An 18272-nucleotide genomic window follows, 5' to 3' on the forward strand; every position below is an offset into this window, starting at 1 on the left:
ATACACCTTCCTTGACTCTACCTAATGGAATTTGGACTGAATTTTTTAGGAAGAGAAGGGAAGACAAGGAGAGGGGAGATAAAGAAAAGGGAAGAGCAAGATTACATTTTTAAGTATTTCCTGGGCTGTTCACAGGGAAGTCCTTTTTTCCTAACAAAAGTTTCCTGAGATGTAAATTTATTTATAAACGTTTTAATGTAAGTGGTAATGGGATGGAATATTTTGTAAAAGGCTTTTAGCACCTTCTGAGTGGGCTGCAGAAAATGTAGGCTGAGGAATAGTGGTCTCATTTCAGAGGCTGGGAAGGCATCCTGGCCCTCAGATAACTACCTCAACTTGCTCTTGTTTTAAATTTTACCGAAGAAGATTAAATCACTTATGTTAAGGTTTTAATATCCATTGAACTGCAAACTCCCCTCAGAAAATAATTCTTAAAGTTACCTCCAATCATTTACACTTTAGTAATACTGATCTTTGTGTGACAGATTTTGGTGGGAATAAAGACTGACAGAAGGAATGTTAACATGATACAAAAAAAGTCAATGATATGAGTGTTTGGATAGCCAAGATGAACTTAAACCACTTCACAATTTTGCCTACATGCTTACCTATACCCTAGCTCCTTGCAACAATGACTGATGTATAGCAAATACTCAATGTTGGTAAATACAAAATACTCTTTGTACTGAATTTATTGGATATTTCTCATCTGTGGCTAGAAGCCCACCCCTGCCTTCCTGGAGAGGAATTATAAAAATCAGGTATCCCCTTCCTGCCTGATGAACTTCAACATTTTCTTGCTTTCCTACTCTCACCAGAATAAGTCACCCATTGGAAGAAAGTAGGTACATAAACTTCCTTGTTTCAAATGAGTTTGTTTTCAATATAGGCTTCTCTGGGTGGAGAGAGTGGTCAGTTTATCTTAGCTGTGCTCATAGAGTGAGAGTTGCATAAACTGTGTGGGTTTGTGTCTCAATGAGATCAGATGAGCTATAACTCAGCCCTAAGTTCCTATGGAAAGTATGACTTAGAAAAAAAAAATTGTTACACAAAGATTTTGTATTTTAACAAGGACTTCTGGAAAATAACTACCCTCATGAAAGTAATTCTAGGCATCTGTGGTTGGCTGGTACTGGAGGGAGTTGGAGGTATCAGTATCCTCTCTGAGGGCCCCAGACACAAACGCATGATTAAATACTATCGGCATTAAAAAAAAAATGGCACAATATCATTTGGATTCCAATAGGAAGACAGAAACCACTCAGTGTTTCAAACAGAGAGTAAAAAATGCTTGGAATTAGTTATATAAAGTGATGAAAAATGCTGTAAAACCAAAGGACAGTGAGGCATCCCAAAATTAGCAAGAGCAGGGAGCTCCCACCTTCTTTAGGAAGAGACAGTGTTCCTGGAGCCCAGGAGCTATGGCCACACAGCTGAAGTTGAAACTGACGTAGGCTTGACTAGCAGGAGAGGATCTAGTTATTTTTTAGAGATAACACCTACTACGTGAGACCCTGCTAGAGACAGAGAGAGAAGGAGAAATACTGTGGGTTCGCCCTTCCATTCTTGAAACACCCACTGATATCCATTGGTGGAACCTATCCAGAAGTCAGACAACATGGAAATATGAGAGTTCATACCCTTTTTATACAGAACAAGTTAGTAGAAAACTGCAGGAATGGATTTGAGGGCAAATGGGCTTAAGACCAGCCAAGGCCCCTGGGTTAAAAACCTTCATTATGTAGGTCAGACAAATGACTATGATGCAGGGCTGGAAGTCTCCTGAGATGGAAGACCATTGTACTTGGTAGTAGAGATATAACAATGACTAACATGTGATTCCTGCTCTTAAACAGCTCAAATATTCCAAAGCAAGTATGGAAACAAATTGCATCAATACAAAATATTAGGTATCTTAATTTGAGGTATCTGTAGAGTACTATGGGAACATGGAGGAGATGTAGAAATTAATTCTGGAGAAATTGAACAAAGGCATGAAGATTTGCAAAGGTGATATATTTGGAAATTGAATTCTTTAGTCCTCTCTGTGACTTTACCTGGTGCTCGGGGGTAGGGAGATGTATCAGTCAAGACTCCTTTGTTTGAGAATGATAGAAATTCCAACTCAAAATAGCTAAAGCAAATGATGGGACTTATTGATTCACACATTGGAAGTTTAGTCTGGCTTTCATCATTGCAAAGCCAGGAGCTAAGATCAGGCCTCAATCTCCCTCCTTCTTGGCTTCCACCACCTTTGTGGGCTCCAGTAAAACTCAGACTTTCCCTTTATGTTGCAGGATGGAGGCCTGCACCTCTGTACCCATGCTACCTCCTGTAAGCCACACCAGTGGTAAAAGGAGAGCCTATGTGTCCAAAGGCTTCAAAAAATGTCTGGCTTGAATTCTCATTGTCCTAGATTCACATGCCAATCCTTATTCAAGTCATCATGGCCATTGGAACATGGAATGTTGGCTCAGGGAAGCAGGTGGATCCAGCCCTTTTCAAAACTGAACAGACTAAGAATAGAGGAGGGGTGGATGTACTAAAGAAAAACAGGGGGCTGGTACCTGAAGAAGGGAAAAAAGATTCTGGGTAGCAAAAACAACAAATGTCTACTCAGTACTGAAAGAGTAGCTGACAATAGGCCGGAAAAGAATAAAACTCGTGAGATCATTCAGACCTTCCTGAAAATAACCATCATCCATCTAAGAGAATAAAGTTTCTTAAGGTAAAGGTAGAGTCAGCATTTCAATAAGGTCAAAAGATTTTTAAAATAGTCTGCTAATGCTTTGATAAAATAATAAATTGGGGTGAGGAAGGATAGGGATTGTCAGACCCAGCTACCCAACCTGGATTGGCAAACCTGGTACTTTCAGTAAGACAGAGTACATCATGACAATTTAGTTGGTGTCCATGTAGGGCTTACACGTAGATACCGGATTTTGATCATCGTGGTCCGTCTCTTGCTGCCCTCTCTCAAGTTCCAAGGAGGTGGAGATTTCTGTTAGATCTTGTCATTGTCTCTCATAGTCTTCTTTGAACCTGTCTAGCAACCAGCGTGGATTGATCATGCCTGCTATTCACAGTACCTGTTCTTACAGGTGGGTCATGAAGTATTTGTTGAAAGCACTAATGAATGTGCACACAAATGAATAAGCACTCTGACTCCATGTAAAATTAACACAGCTTGCAGTCCGTTCTTAATGAACTAGCAAGTATCTATAGATCATTCACCAAAAAACTCAAATAATTTGTTCCCTAGGGAAATGCTAGTTTATGAATTGTGAAATTATTCCAAGATAAGGGGGGTCGGTGTTTTGTAGATTGCACTGTGACAAAATGGGTACACCCTCTCCCCAGCATGGTCTCCAAACAAGTGTTCCCCTTTCACGTTCTGGCCACAGGGCTCACATCTCTCCTCTGGGTAAAACTTACTACTGCCATCATCTGGACAACCAGAGAAATTTCTTCCAGAGCCAGGACCGTTGAAAAATGGTTCTCAAAGTGTGGTCAGAGGTGTCAGTGAGGTCAAAACTTTTATATTCATTCGTACCAAGATGTTATTTGCCTTTTTTGCTGCTTTGACATTTGCACTGATGGTGCAAAAGTAATGATGAATAAATCTTCTGGTTTCTTAGCCCAAGACAAGGCTGAGGCTGTAAACGATACTAGTAGTGATTATTTTCTTCACCAACATGCAATCACAGTTTTAAAATGCCAATTTCTCTTAAGAATGTCCTTGTTCTTAGCTGAAAATTATTAATTTCGCTAAATCTCAACCCCTGAGTACACATTCTTTTAACATTCGGTGTAATAAAATGAAAAGTCTGAAGAACTTCTGCTGCATATTGAAGTACAATGATTATGTTTAAGGAAGGCACTTATCTGTTTGTTTTTTCCTAGTAGCTGGCTGGTACAGGGACCCAAACCCTTGACCTTGGTGCTACAAGTCAGGATTCTAACCAACTGAGCCGACTGGCCAGCCGTAATTCTTTGATCTGCAAACTGAATCAGCCACTTTTTTCATGGAGCACCATTTTTACTTGACAGAGCAACTGTATTTACTTTACTGTAAATGTGTTTAAAATATTTACTTTACTCACAAACTGTGGATAGTCAGACTTGGGTAACTGGCAAATATTTTCTCAGAAATGAACAAAGTAAGCTTATCACTTCAAGAAAAATGATTAAACGTATTTGTGGGCGATGATAAAATTAGAACTTCCAAGAGAAAATTAGGATTTTGGAAAATTTGTATCTGCCTCTGTGAGCTTCCCAGCTTCTCAAGGCTTAAAGACATTTTTGATGAGACCAGTGGTAATTTATTTATTTATTTATTTTTTTAAAGATGACCGATAAGGGGATCTCAACCCTTGTCTTGGTGTCAGCACCATGCTCAACCAGTGAGCTAACTGGCCATCCCTATATAGGAACCGAACCTGGGGCCTTGGTGTTCTCAGCACCATATTTTCTCGAGTGAGCCACGGGCCAGCCCATAATTTTAACAAATGTAATTTTTTTTTTGGATATTTTGTAATGAACTGTGTTAATATTTTGAAGGTATGCATAATTCAGTGAACTAATGTTTTCTAAATGATCAGTGCATGATGTTACAAAATCATGCACAGATAAAATACTGATTCAGAATTCAAGACAGACCATTATATTTTAATGGAACAGAGCATGAAAAATTTACCCATATGGTTTATTGATATGCAACTAACTTTTAAGAAACTATCAGTTGTCAAGTTATGGCATAGTACTGAAGAAGAATATCTACAATTGTCTGAAAAAACTATTAGCTTGCTCCTTTATTTCTAGGTGCCCTTTGTGTGAGGCTGGATTTCCTCTGAAATCCACAACAGCCTATCTCACAGCAGATTGGATGTAGAAGCATCTATGAGAATCTGTCTTCTATTTAGCCAGACATTAAGGGATTTGCAAAAAATGTAAATGCCACTTTTCTTATTACATTATTTGTTTTGGAAAATATTATTATTTTCACAAAAATTTATGTATACTAACTGATCGCTTATATGAATTATTAATTTTATGAATTATCACCTTTAAATGAATTAATAGATGAATACTTTGAAATTAAAAATTTCAGTTTTAATTTGTTTTTGTTTTTTTTTTTTTCCTTTTTGTGACTGGTAAGGGGATTGCAACCCTTGCCTTGGTGTTGCTCGCACCGCGCTCAGCCAGTGTGCACACCAGCCATTCCTATATAGGATCCGAACCCGCGGCAGGAGCGCCGCTGTGCTCGCAGTGCTGCACTCTCCCGAGTGAGCCACGGGGTCGGCCCTCAGTTTTAATTTTTGATACAGTAAATATCAATAGACATAACTGGCATAAACAAAAGCTCTTTGGGTTCTTTAGTAACTTTTAAGAGTACAGAGGGTCCTGAGACCCAGAGGATTAAAAACCACTCCCATTGACCACACCATGATTCAATGCCCACCACTTGTTCTTCTCAGCACTCCTCTCCTCTGAAGGTTGTGATCAGTTCTAGGGAACAGACTGGCTTGTGCTGTAATGAAACCATATACATACACACACGTATATTACCCATATGTTGCAAGGTCAGTTGTATTCGCATGGTCTCACACAATTAGACACAGAACCAATCACTCTATTCCAGGCATTTCTCGGTTCTCTCCTCCTCTACAGCATTTCCTCACTTTTGCTGTTAACCTCTTTCTTGCCACCTTACTTCCCAACCTCAAGTCCAAGGCTAAGCCTTTGTGTTAATTCCTGTTTAGGTGCTGAAGGAACACTATAATTTTCTCTATGTTTGGGTTAATTCCTTGAATTCATGTCCAAACTACTTATTGTACAGTCATTTGAGGCTCTGGCCTAGCAGTTTTCTAGGTTCTGCCTGTGGGAATATTCTACCTACTTTTTGCTCCTAACGAATTGCCACCCCTCCTGTTCTAAGCACTCAGTTTAAAAAGTTTTCCCCCAGTTCATCCTCTTGTGTGTTTCTGAATGATTCTGACCTTGGACTCCCAAGTTTCTTTGCCATATACTCTCTTCCAATCTCATCTTTTACATTTATTGACCTTCCCCTCATCCCTTGGCTTCCATCTCTAGGGAATTATATTTTAACAGCCCTCCGTTACAGTTCTTGCTTCTCTCAGAAAAAAGCAATAATCTATCTTCACAAATCAGTTACAATTTAGTGTTCTTGCTAAATCATAGCAGTGCAAAAGGATATATATGGCCAGGTGTAGGCCAGATGGCTGTTCTCCTAGGGAGAGTCACTAGTTGATATACCTTAGTGATGTTCTCAGGTCTAGAGTCGAGCCCTTAGTTCTGCAAGATAAGAAACCTGATTTGTCAGCACAATGAATTCCTTTCTCAGGTGCAGAGTTACCACAAGGGAGTTTGCAAGTCTGATATATAAAATAAAAAAGTCTGGTTATTAATTTATAATGAGTAAAATGGGTCTTTGATTAGCTGGAATACTCAAATCCACATGACCATTCATTCAAGGAAGATTTATTGAACACCACTAGGAAGGCCAGTATTCACAGGACACCAAATCATATCAGAAACTTGTTTGGTGAGTATGGAACTCAGAACAAAGCAGATAAGGAGAAGAATAAATGTTTTATAGCATTAGACCTGGAATAATCTGAAACATCCTACTCTCTAAAAGTGTGATTTTCAAAGTGAGCCCATTATAATAGAATTTTGGCTCTATCTCTCAGAATTATCTCCAAAATATGGATAATGTTTTTAAGAGGACTAAAATACTTGGTCTGCTGGCTAATGTTTTCTCCACATTGGTTTATGTTTGGATAAACATTATCAATGTGAACTTCTGTGGTTTTCAGTTTTCTGTTCTTCTGTGACAAACCAACCTTTTTCCTAGTTGGCACATCTTTTTTGTGGACATGATAACACATTTTCTCAAGGAAGACTTTCAAATCTGAAGGCCACCCTGCTCTCCAAGGAGAGTTTTCACATGTCTGCTCTTATCCACAACGTATATATTATGTAGCCCAACTCTTAGAACTCTGTAGTTGATATATAAAATTTTAAATTCATTTAACTTATATTCAAATTCCAAGGACTAAAAATGGTATTGCTTAAATCTACTTATTGGATGGATAAACAAAGAAAACAAAGTTTAGAAATTCAAGAAAATGAGACAGCATACCTAAAAAACTTGAATGTAGCCTGTTCTTCATTTCATCCTGTTTTATGTATATGGGGATTTTCTTCTAGGGAAACTTAGCTTATGACGTGGGTAGATGCAGTGTTTTCTCAGCCAGCCAGGATGAGAAGCAATAGAAGAAAACCTGGGATACAGGTGAGAGGCATTGGCAAAGATGAATGAGTCACACCAATCACAGCTCTGTGACTAAGTAGAGGTTTTGCAGGTTTAAAGGCTTTTTATACCCTTTTCAGGGTTGTTATATAATCAAAATTTGGGGGATCCATGAAACTCCTGTAGTCTTAGTCCCAAGGGGTTTCCCAAATATTACATATTCAACAGTGCTCCTTTCTCTTGGTATAAGGACTATGCTCCTGTCACTCATATATCCTGAGATCAAGCAGTGGAACAATTCCTATCCCCCATCTATCTGCTCCTTTTATTTCCTGTGTAGTGGGTAGACTTTGTGTTTTTTCCTTTAAAAATCAGAGCCTGGACAAACACAAGCTTGAAGTACCCCTTCCTCAGACAATGAAAGGTTCTGTTGTGCTCTGTAGCCACCCAGAAGCATGCTTTTAGCCAAGTTTGCTCACTCATCACAAGAGCTTGAAATCTGAGCCCCAAATATTTTTGTACTTACAGGACTCTAGTAAGAAAAAGCAAAGTCAAATCTACCTTCTCAATCAACATTAAGGAAGAGAAGAAGCAGAAAGCTCTATTCATATTCTTTATTATGAGGATACACTTCATTCCCACTCAGAAACCCTTGTCACATATAATGAATGTGTATCCTTGTTAAAAATTAGTAAGATTGAAAAGGTTATGAGGATATGCCCCATCCTAATCTTTTTTAAAATAAAAGAAAGATCTCAGAGATATTGATTTCAATATGCTAATATTGAATATGCTAATATTTAATTCATTTTTTAATTAGTCCCTATAGCCAGTTAATGTTTATCGTAAATGTGTCAATTTATTATCAGGTCAGATAGTGTCTTTCAAGTGATTCAGTAAAACATAATGACATGCTCTTGTTCTTTAATAATTTTGTCTAGATAAGATTACATACAAACTATTTTGCACTAAGTAATAAATTAAATCTAGTAACTGTCTACGCTCCTCCCTTACCCTTCTCTATTTCCCTTTAGTGCTAGGCACAGAATCAGAAATAGTACGTGCTTAGTCAAGAATTTAATTATTTACTAGGTATGGATATCTATAAAAATGAATTTCATAATTTCCTACTCATGGGTATGTATATGCATACTCGTACGTACCTATAAATACTTGTACACATGCACATGCACACACACGTGTGTATACACATGTGTTTCTATCTCTTCACTTGTCCTCGGAGACAAATTTCCTGGGTTTCTCCCTACTCATCAGCTGCTCCTTTATTATCCTTTCTTCTCTCACTGCTTTACTGACTTCCTGGGTGATTTTTTTTCTAGCCCCATGATTTTAAATAACATTTAAATACACAAATGGAAACCACATTTATATCTCCAGACCCAACCTGTCCCCTGAACTTGGAACTCACATATCCAACTGCCCGAAAGACAGTCCCATGGGATGTCTGATAGACAACTCAAAAGTGGTGTGTGCAAACAGGTCTCTGCAGTCCACCCCCCACGTCCAGTTCTTCCCTGTGACCTTCTCTTTCCTGGGATGCTCCATCTCAGTAAACGGCACCACCAGCCACTCTAAACCCACAGTCATCTCTCTTTCCTGTCTTTCCCTCACACTCAAATCCAACTGGTGTCACCTCGTCTACCTTTGCCTCCCTACAGTCTTCTCCACACAGCAGCCAGGGTGATTCTTTCCAAAAGCAGGTCGGAGTGCTTCATTCCATTGAGCTCCACACTTCACTGACTTTCTGTGACTCAGAGTAAAATCTGAAGTCCTTGTGAAGTCATACAGGGCTCTACGTGATCTGCACTCTGGCTGCTCCTGTCCCACCCTCTGCACTCTAACACTGACACACTCCTTTTGTTCCTTGAAGAGCGCTTTTGTAGCTCTTCCCAGATATTCACATGATCACTTCCTCATTCATTCAAATGTCACCTCCTCTAGAGGATTTCCCTGAGCACACCCTCTGAAGTAGAACCAGTTACTCTCTTTATCCTCACCCTGTTTTATTATTTTTTCATAACACTTAACAACATAAAACATAACATTACTTATTATTATTTATTTTTTTAAAGATGACCGGTAAGGGGATCTTAGCCCTTGACTTGGTGTTGTCAGCACCACGCTCTTCAAGTGAGCTAACCAGCCATCCCTATATGGGATCCAAACCCATGGCCTTGGTGTTATCAGCACCGCACTCTCCCAAGTGAGCCACAGGCCGGCCCTTAGCATTACTTATTTTTAAATATCGTCTGTTTTTCTTACTGGAATGTAACTTCCTTTTTTTAAAAAATTGAAACATACTTGATTGTACATATCTGTGGGGTATAGCGTTGAATATCAGTAACTGTGTGTGATATGTTATGCTCAGCTCAGGATAATTAGTATATTTAGCATTACACAATGTAATTGTTTTTGTGGCCTTTTACCAATTTCTCACTAACTCCCCCTGCCCTCACCCTTTCCCACATCTGGTGGCTCAGTTCTGTTCTTTCCTTTTGGAAGTTCAATGAATTATTGTGATTGTTGTGTCTTTTTCTTTTTTTCTTTCATTCCCGCTTATGAGTGAGGGCATGTGGTATGTCATTTTCTGTGTCTGGCTTATTTCACTTCACATAATTTTCTCTAAGTTCATCCATGTTGCTACGAATGGCAGAATTTCATTCTTTTTAATGGCAGAGTAGTATTCCACTGAGTATACATACCACATTAGGTTGGTTCCAATCTTGGTTATTGTAAGTAGAGCTGCAATAAACATGGGAGTGCAGGTGTCCCTTTGATATGGTGATTTCCATTCCCTTGGAATGTAAACTCCTTAATGACAAGGGTTTTATTTTGTTAATTAGTGTTTCTAGCACCTAAACAGCACTTGGCCCATGATAGATGTCAGTGAACATTTATTTAGTGAACAAATGCATATTTTTTCATGCACATTTGAAATTACATATAGATTCGCAATATAATCTTTTTTTGGATTAGTTTGTGCTTCTGTAGGAAACTGGCTGTATAATTATAATTATATATCAGTGTTGATGTTATATTAAGTGTACAGTGTTCCTTAAAGAAATTCTTAAAAGATATTGCAGTTTTTAAGATGTTAGTGCAATAATGCACACACATATGTGTTCACAAACTGTTTTCAGTAGTGCTTTGGTACTTTGAAATGCTCCTAAAAGTTTTCAGGCAAAGTTCAAAAGTATAAATCTTACTGTTAAGTAGCTGATTCACATGGAAATCCTTATTCACAATATAATGGATGTAATTTTTCCTAATACTCAGATGGTCATTGCCCTGGCCAACACATCTTCCAGAACAACACGGCTAGGATGAGAGACATACTTAGAGAAAGGGTTTACAGGACAGGATGGGAAGGAGGAGGAAAAAGATAATCTTGCAATAAAGGTTCAGTATTTGAAAGAGACAATATGCAGTGAAAGAAAAAGTTTTTTTTAACAAGAATTAAAGAAATTTAAGAGGAAAAAATTATGTGAGCGCGATCCCCCTAAAGAAAGGGAAAAAGAAGGGCGTGGGAGCTGTAATTTGTTCCTCACTTTAACCACCAGGTGGTGCTGTCAGATCAGAAAAGCGGGTTTGCACTCGGGTGAGGAGGGGTGAATGGGGGAACGGACACCTTGGTGATTACTCTATTCCCATGTACCAGTGGGGGGTTTCAGCCCCTTCCAAAGGCTCCCTCTCATTATTTTTAAATATTTCCAGAGAGTATCTCATTTGTGCTGGTGAGTAAGTCAAGTTAGCCCACACTTGATGTCGCCTTTTTTTTTTGGAGGCTGGCTGGTATAGGGATCAAACCCCGCACTTTGATCTTATCAGCACCCGGCTCTAACCAACTGAGCGAATCGGCCAGCCCTACCTAGTTTCTTCTCTTTTGTTCTCACCTCCTTCCTTCCCCTCTCACCCCTCCCGCCCCTCCCCCCAAGGTGCATCCTCTGGCCACCAATCCTTCTGGGAGTAGCCCTGCCACCTACTCTTGGTACCGCTTAATCCTCTGGGCACCATGCTAATTCCACTGGGCCCTGCTTCTGCCATGCCAGGGAAGAGAAGGGTGAGGGAAGGGGAGGAGATGAGGAGGATGAGATTCATTAACAGGCAACATTTGACTCCCCAGCCCTCTGTCGTCTACCCCTACTAAACATAAAACAAGGGGAAGTGATCTCAGGTGGAAGCAAGTTTGGATTTAAATTTCATGGTGTCAAGGCTGCTTCAACTTTGGATTATGATTCACCTGTACTTCTACAAATGTGGGGTCCTTTCCTAAGTTATCTACAAATGGATAGAGTCTCATCTGTGAGCATTGTTCTTCTATGCAAGGGGATGGACTAGATCAGGAGTCTTCAAGCGGTTTTGTCGTGGATTTCAAAGCTCCATTTAAAAGCTTTCTTATCAAAGGGTCTCTGAGCTATTTTTACCACCCCGTTCTTCTCTTTGGCTATTCTTGTTGAGATTCATGATGAGGATAAAAGCCCAGCTGGTGTTCTTTCTTCAATCCTTATTCAACTCCAGGTTTTCTGCTGCATCAAGACCATATCCCTGTCTTCAAGTCTCCGTGATTTCATTAAAAGCAATCTACTGCCTTGCCCAATCTAGCTTTTCCCCCTGAGGTCCCCTATACACCCATCCATCCATACACATGACTCCTCTCCATAGAGGCCATTTCTACATTTAGGGAAAATAAAACACATAATTTGTTCACAAAAAGTTATGGGAATGTGATTAGAATTTTCTAGCCTTTCTGGGTTTCTAGGGAACTCAGTTTACTGCTTTCAGATATACAAAAAACGTTTTGAGAAGTCTTTGGGGTTTCTGGCCCTACACACCTACAACTGCATCACCTGTGGCCAAATATGAGCACTACTCTGCAGAATTTTAGATTTGAGGTCAAGGGCAGTGGCCATGAAGGAGGGACGATTCTAATCAGAGGACAGAGGGTGAGATGCAACGGCTTGTGAGCATGGACAAGTGTCTTAACCTCACCAAATCTCACTTTTCTAATCTTCATAAAAAGAGAATAATGACAGCATCAACATAGTAACCCCTTTCCACCCTGCTGTGAATCTCACATGAGATGAGGCCCTGGCAGGAATTACCACACTGCCTGGCACACTCGATAAATGTTAGCTGTTATTGTCTGAATCTGTACAACTTACAGACAAGGGAGATTCAAGTAAGAACAATCTAGTAGTTCCAGATTCCTTTTTAGGTTCAGACATTAGATGTCACTGCTGATGTTTAGTACTTTTCCAGCAGAGAGTAAAACAAGTTGTAAGATAAAAAGGGCAAGGGAGGGAGGTTGCTCTCCTAAGAACATAAGCCTTGAAGCATTCCTTTAAATACCGTAGTAAAAGTGAGTCAGCCGTAGAAAAATTTTAAGGCTTTAATCAACATATTTAGACATCAATTAAACCAGTGTGGTCTGCTAATTTACCTTATTGAAGTTCATATGATGAACTATAAAAAAATGATGATACTGTATTTAAGAAGCTGCTGCTTTTGTTTTGTTTTGGGTTTTTGTTGTTGGCTGGTCAGTACAGGGATTAAAACCTTGACCTACTGATTCTGTGTTTATATATGACTGGTAACATCATGTGAACATGGATCTTTTTCTTCTTTTTAAACATTTAGTTGGTTTATTTAAAATTTGAAGCCTTTCTTTAAATGCCTCCCCCAATCTATATCTGTATAGACCCATCAGATTAAATGAAATTATATAGCCTAAAGTAAAAATTCCCAAATTCAGTATATATGCAAGAAGAATGGAGCCTCAGGTTGCTGTACTGATTTTGTTAATTGCATTACAGGTTTGAGAAGGGAAATACTACTTTTTATCAAGTATTAAGAATAGGTGAGGTGTCAGGGATCTAGGAGCCCACCTATAGGTGTTTTCTATAGTTGCCCTACTGTTGTGGAGTCTTAGCTCAGGAGCAGCGCTCTACAGCCAGCAGGGGTAGGCATTTACAAGCAAGAACATCAAGGAGATGGTGGCTGGCTAAATCTAAAGTTTTCTTATTTGTTTCCACACTTTACCTCAACAATTTGACCACCGAGCTTCATGAAGTGATCATAGCACTGATGACAGCTCAAATCTGTTGTGTTCTGGTTCTAAGCAGTATACAAATCAACTCATTTTAGTCTCACAATAACCTCATGACACAGATACTGTAATTATTCCCATTTTACAGATATGAATGCTGAGGAAGGCCAGGTTAATTGCCTAAGGCATTAGGGCTAGTTAGGGAGCTTGATAAAACACATTTCCTTTAAGTAGAGGTATGTTTCCAAAACAACATAATAAGGTAAGACCAAGTATGTTAATCTATCCACCATCTTTCTGATCTTATATATATTTTATAGAGTTGAACGTATATATAGTACACGTGTGTTCCACTCTTCTCATTTAGCTCACTTTATAAACATTGCCTTATAAATATTTTGTTTATGTGGCTACACACTTAATTTTAGTGACAACAGAAACAATGTCACAGTAGTTTTCATACTGTGCTCTGCAGTGCCTTGAGAATTTCTCACAGGTGGTTTGGGGCCACCTTGCAGAGTGGAGATAGGTTGGGAACACAAACAGGCAGGCCTTGGTTCCTACCCCAGCCCCTTGCTTCATCTAGAGCAGTTGCTCTTTAAAAGTTAAATATTTTAAATCAATTTACATATTTAGCATATGCATACTTAATTGAAGAAAGGATCCCATGGTCAAAACACTTTAAATATCACGAATAATATCATAATGTATAATTCCTCTGTTGCTGAACATTTAACATTTAGGTAAGTTCCATTTTTTTTTGCTATAGACAATATTGCTATGAGCAGCTTTGTGCATACACTATTTTTTTTCCTTTCAATTATTTCATTACTTTAAATTTCCAGGCATTGATTTAGGCTCCAAAGGCATGGACATTTATAAGCATGTTAAGCAGCTTTGACAAATTGCCCTAAGGCAATTTACAATGCCAGCAGCAATGTGAGAGCATACCTGCTGTTTACCCACAACCCAGTGGTTACAGCTTTGAAAGAACAAACAAAAACCTGAACAAATAAAACAGAAAATAAAACAACACAAACACTAGCAACATTAATTGGTATATTTGGATCAATCTAGCTTAAAAGGTAGGTTGTATACCATGCTCCACAGTGGGGTTAACTAACTGTGCCTGAGCCCAGTTGCAGCACAGAATCTCAGCTCACTGAAGTGCTGTAATGAGTGGCCAGAGAGTGAGTGAGAAAAAGGGTTAGCTCTGAAAGGGAAGTTGGTTGAGGGAGGACTTCAAGGGCCAGTTGCAAAGGGTATTCAGGGACCACATAAAAGGCAAGAGACCTTGGTGCTCCCGGAATCTCGAGGGGCCATCCTTGAGGGGCTGCAACTTGGGAATTATTAGACTTTCTCAGAAGGTACCTTGACTCAGAAATTTAAACAGGGCAGAATTTAATTAGTGCTGCTCATTCACAAGACTCTGCTGGGGAAATGTTAATGTACTTAGCACCTGGAGATATTGGCTTTAAAATGTCATATTATCAAAGACAAAGAAAAAAGAAAAGAGAAAAAAAATCACTCATATTTCCACCTCCCCACCAATAACAGTTCTTACCTTTTGCCTTTTAGGAATTCAAAAAAATGAATCTCTAGTCTATGTTACTCTTAGAAACTTTTGACAATTTATTTTACTTTTTATAAATTGAATAATGCAATGGAAAATTGAGGAAACCAGATAAACTCAGTGTAATTCTGTGCTTGTAAATCGCTGAGTTGAATAACTTGCAAAGCACTTTATAATATAAAGGGTAAAGGCTGCTTTCTATCCAAAAGCACTGGTTTACTTCTCTCAGTCAAACATATAAACACTCCAACTGGCATTTCTGCCTGCAAGCTCAGCAGAAAGGACAAGGCGCAGTTGTACCATTTCCTCATCTCCATGTGACATCATTCATGGCAGGGTGGTGGCAAGTGGTTGAAGAATGTCACACACTGACCCGCTGGTGCTAATCTCTCTCCTCATGAAGCAGAGACATTCAGTCTATGATGCCACACGGATGCCAACATTAAGGTTGGAGCAAACAAGGATGGAATATGTCTGTTTTTATTAAGTATGCTCAAGAAAACACTAGAATTTTAATTGCCAGAAGTCATACGTTTGCCTTTCTGCACAGAAAAATTGGCTTCAGTTTGGCTCTATGTGGGATGCAGTAGGGGTTGGACTAACAAGGCCATAAGATACGGGACCTCACATATTCACACTCACATCCTATGGGTGAACCTGGGAATTGCTCGTGCATCATGGGGGTCTCTTTGGAAGCAGAAACTGTTCCTCATACCCGCTGCCCTAGTTCAGGCCGTTACTGACATAACCTCCCAACTCTCCTGCCTTCAGTCTGACTCCCTCACCACCATCCTAATCATCCTAGAGCACAGAGCTGGTGCTGCCAATCCCTGGCCACACACCTTTGATGAGGTTACACTGCCACCAGATTACCGTCCACATCCGAGAGCTTGAACTGTCTAGTTCTAACCCCTTTTCCACCCTCATTTCCTGCCACTCCCTGGCTGGCCGGCCCGCCTGTGTTCTGGCCTCTCACACAACCTCACCATTCTCTAAACAAACCATTTTTTTTTTCTGCCTTTGCTCTTGCTCACGCTTTCTTCTCCTCCATGAAATTCCCTTTCTCTATTTCTTTGTCCATTAAGGACCAGCACAAACATAGCCTCCTCTCTGAATCCTTCTTTGACCATCTCTCTCTCCACTGGGCAGAACTAAGAGCTTTTGCAACTCTGCTCTGCTGTGTTCTGTTCACTCTGCCGCCACATTTTAATGCAGATCTTTGTATTCTCATCTCCTATTCCTGACCGGCAGTAGCTCTTCTTCGAGGACAGGTGTGTGTCTATTTCATGTTTGTATCCCCAGAACCAGCACAGCATCAGACACATAGTAGATGCTTGGTTAGTAATTTTGAACAAATTCATTAACTTATAAATAGGGTACAGTCACTGTAAATTAATGAAAAAGTAAATAATAGTTGTTTCATAATATTTGTTATTTATTCAGTCACTCTTTACTAAGTTCCTGCTATGTGCCAGCCACTGTAATGGGCACTGGTATCAAAGATGCAGAACACATCATTCCTGACTTGAAGGGGCCCACAATCTTGTGTGGGAAGATAAACAGATAGTGCAAATTATGTTCATTTATTAATTTTATAAAACCAAAAGCATTCTTAAATTTGGATTTTTTTCTTGCATAAAATTAGGGTGGACAGTGGTATTTTAAGAATGTAAGTGTATCTAATTTCTGGTCTGTAATATTCAGAAAAGACATGTTTAAGAGTAATTGTTCTTTCCTCTCCCAGCAAGGGCATACATCTTGGGCCCTGCCACTAGATGTGCTGGGGATTTAGACTCCCCTTTTTCTACCATAGGCAGCCACTCCCCCATCTCACACAGTGGACTGCACTGCTAGGAATACGCACACACACGCAGAAGCTGCCAGAATCCTGCTAAGATTCTCTCCTGTTCCAGAAATCCATAGCACCAGCTTCAAAGCAATGGTGTCCTCACAAGCATCCTCACCTTTCTTCTGGTAAAGTGAGAAGATAAAGCAGAGTTCAACAGGATAACCAGAAGAGAATTCAGTGTAAGCCTATCCCATAGGCCTGGAGTTAGTGTTTGCTAGAGCCTTCCTCTAGTTTGGCCAAGTGAGAGTCCCAGTTGTTAATGAACCATGACATATAAAGAGACAATCTGAGATAGTCAACTGGCATTTTGTAAAGGTCGGAGGTTACTATAAAAGGACTTGTGCAGAGACAACAAGCATTCTTCTCCTACACAAGGAAGAAAAGCCATACACATAGGATCATGGGACTGGACGAGACATAAAGAAGTCAGATAGTTCAGCCCTTGCCTCCAAGCAGGAGGACATTTAATTATCAAAAGAAAAACAAAAAACAACAAGGGAAAACAGAATGAACCCAATTAAATGGATCCCATTTTGGAAGCCAAATGTTTTTCCAGCAAATGGTGTCAGTTAGCACCTGCATCGTATATGAGCTGATGCTCTAAAATAGCATGGAACCCTTAAGACATTTTAGAATTTTCTTAGCTGTATTATGTTTTCTTTGTAATCTTTCCTTTAAGATTATGAAAGATACTACAGCAATGGATGTATTGCATCATGATGTACCCTGTGAGGTGGGTGGCCTTGGAGGTACTATAGAAACAAGTGTCAGCCCCCCTGTAGGAGTAGGTGTGCTGTTTATCTCCTTTGGGAAATAAGAGGAATTATGGGCTTCAGATGGAAAATGCAAAACTACTAGATCAAAGATGCAGTGGAGAGATTGTTATGAAGATTTTTAGCAAAGAACAATGAGCTCTTCAGAGCGTAAGCAATAGCATTTATCAATTTTCAATCCTTCTATGTTATTAATTTTAACATTTTAATGTATTGTCTCTCTTCTTTTCCCTCTAAGCATTCCAAAAGTTCAATACATTTTCTAAAAAACTTTATGATGCTTTTTTCTTCCATTTTCCTGAGACAAGTAATAGGCACATTGAAAATTTATTCTGTAATCTATAATAGTTGACCTGGGTAATGAGAGTAAAGATAAGTTTTGGGTTGATAGCTAAAGAGTAGGATTACACCATGGGTTAAATGAACTGGGTATTATGTCTACAAGACAGACAGCTTTTTAGAATGAATTTAGGGAGAAGGACTTAAGAAACATGCTCAGAATGGGCAATACATGGAGGTGTATATCCTCAGTTTTATGAAAGATCTTTTGACTCTTTAAAATTGTGGTGGGCAGAATAATGGCCCTGAAAAATGCAGACATCCTTTTCCCCAGAATCTGAGAATATGTTACCTAATATGCAAAAGGGACTGCACAGATGTGAGTAAAGGTACAAATGCTGAGATGGGAGATTATCCCGAATATCCAGGTGGGTCCATTGTAATCACATAACTCG

This window comes from Galeopterus variegatus, unplaced genomic scaffold, assembly GCF_000696425.1.
Source record: "Galeopterus variegatus unplaced genomic scaffold, G_variegatus-3.0.2 Scaffold8109, whole genome shotgun sequence".
NCBI lineage: Eukaryota > Metazoa > Chordata > Mammalia > Dermoptera > Cynocephalidae > Galeopterus > Galeopterus variegatus.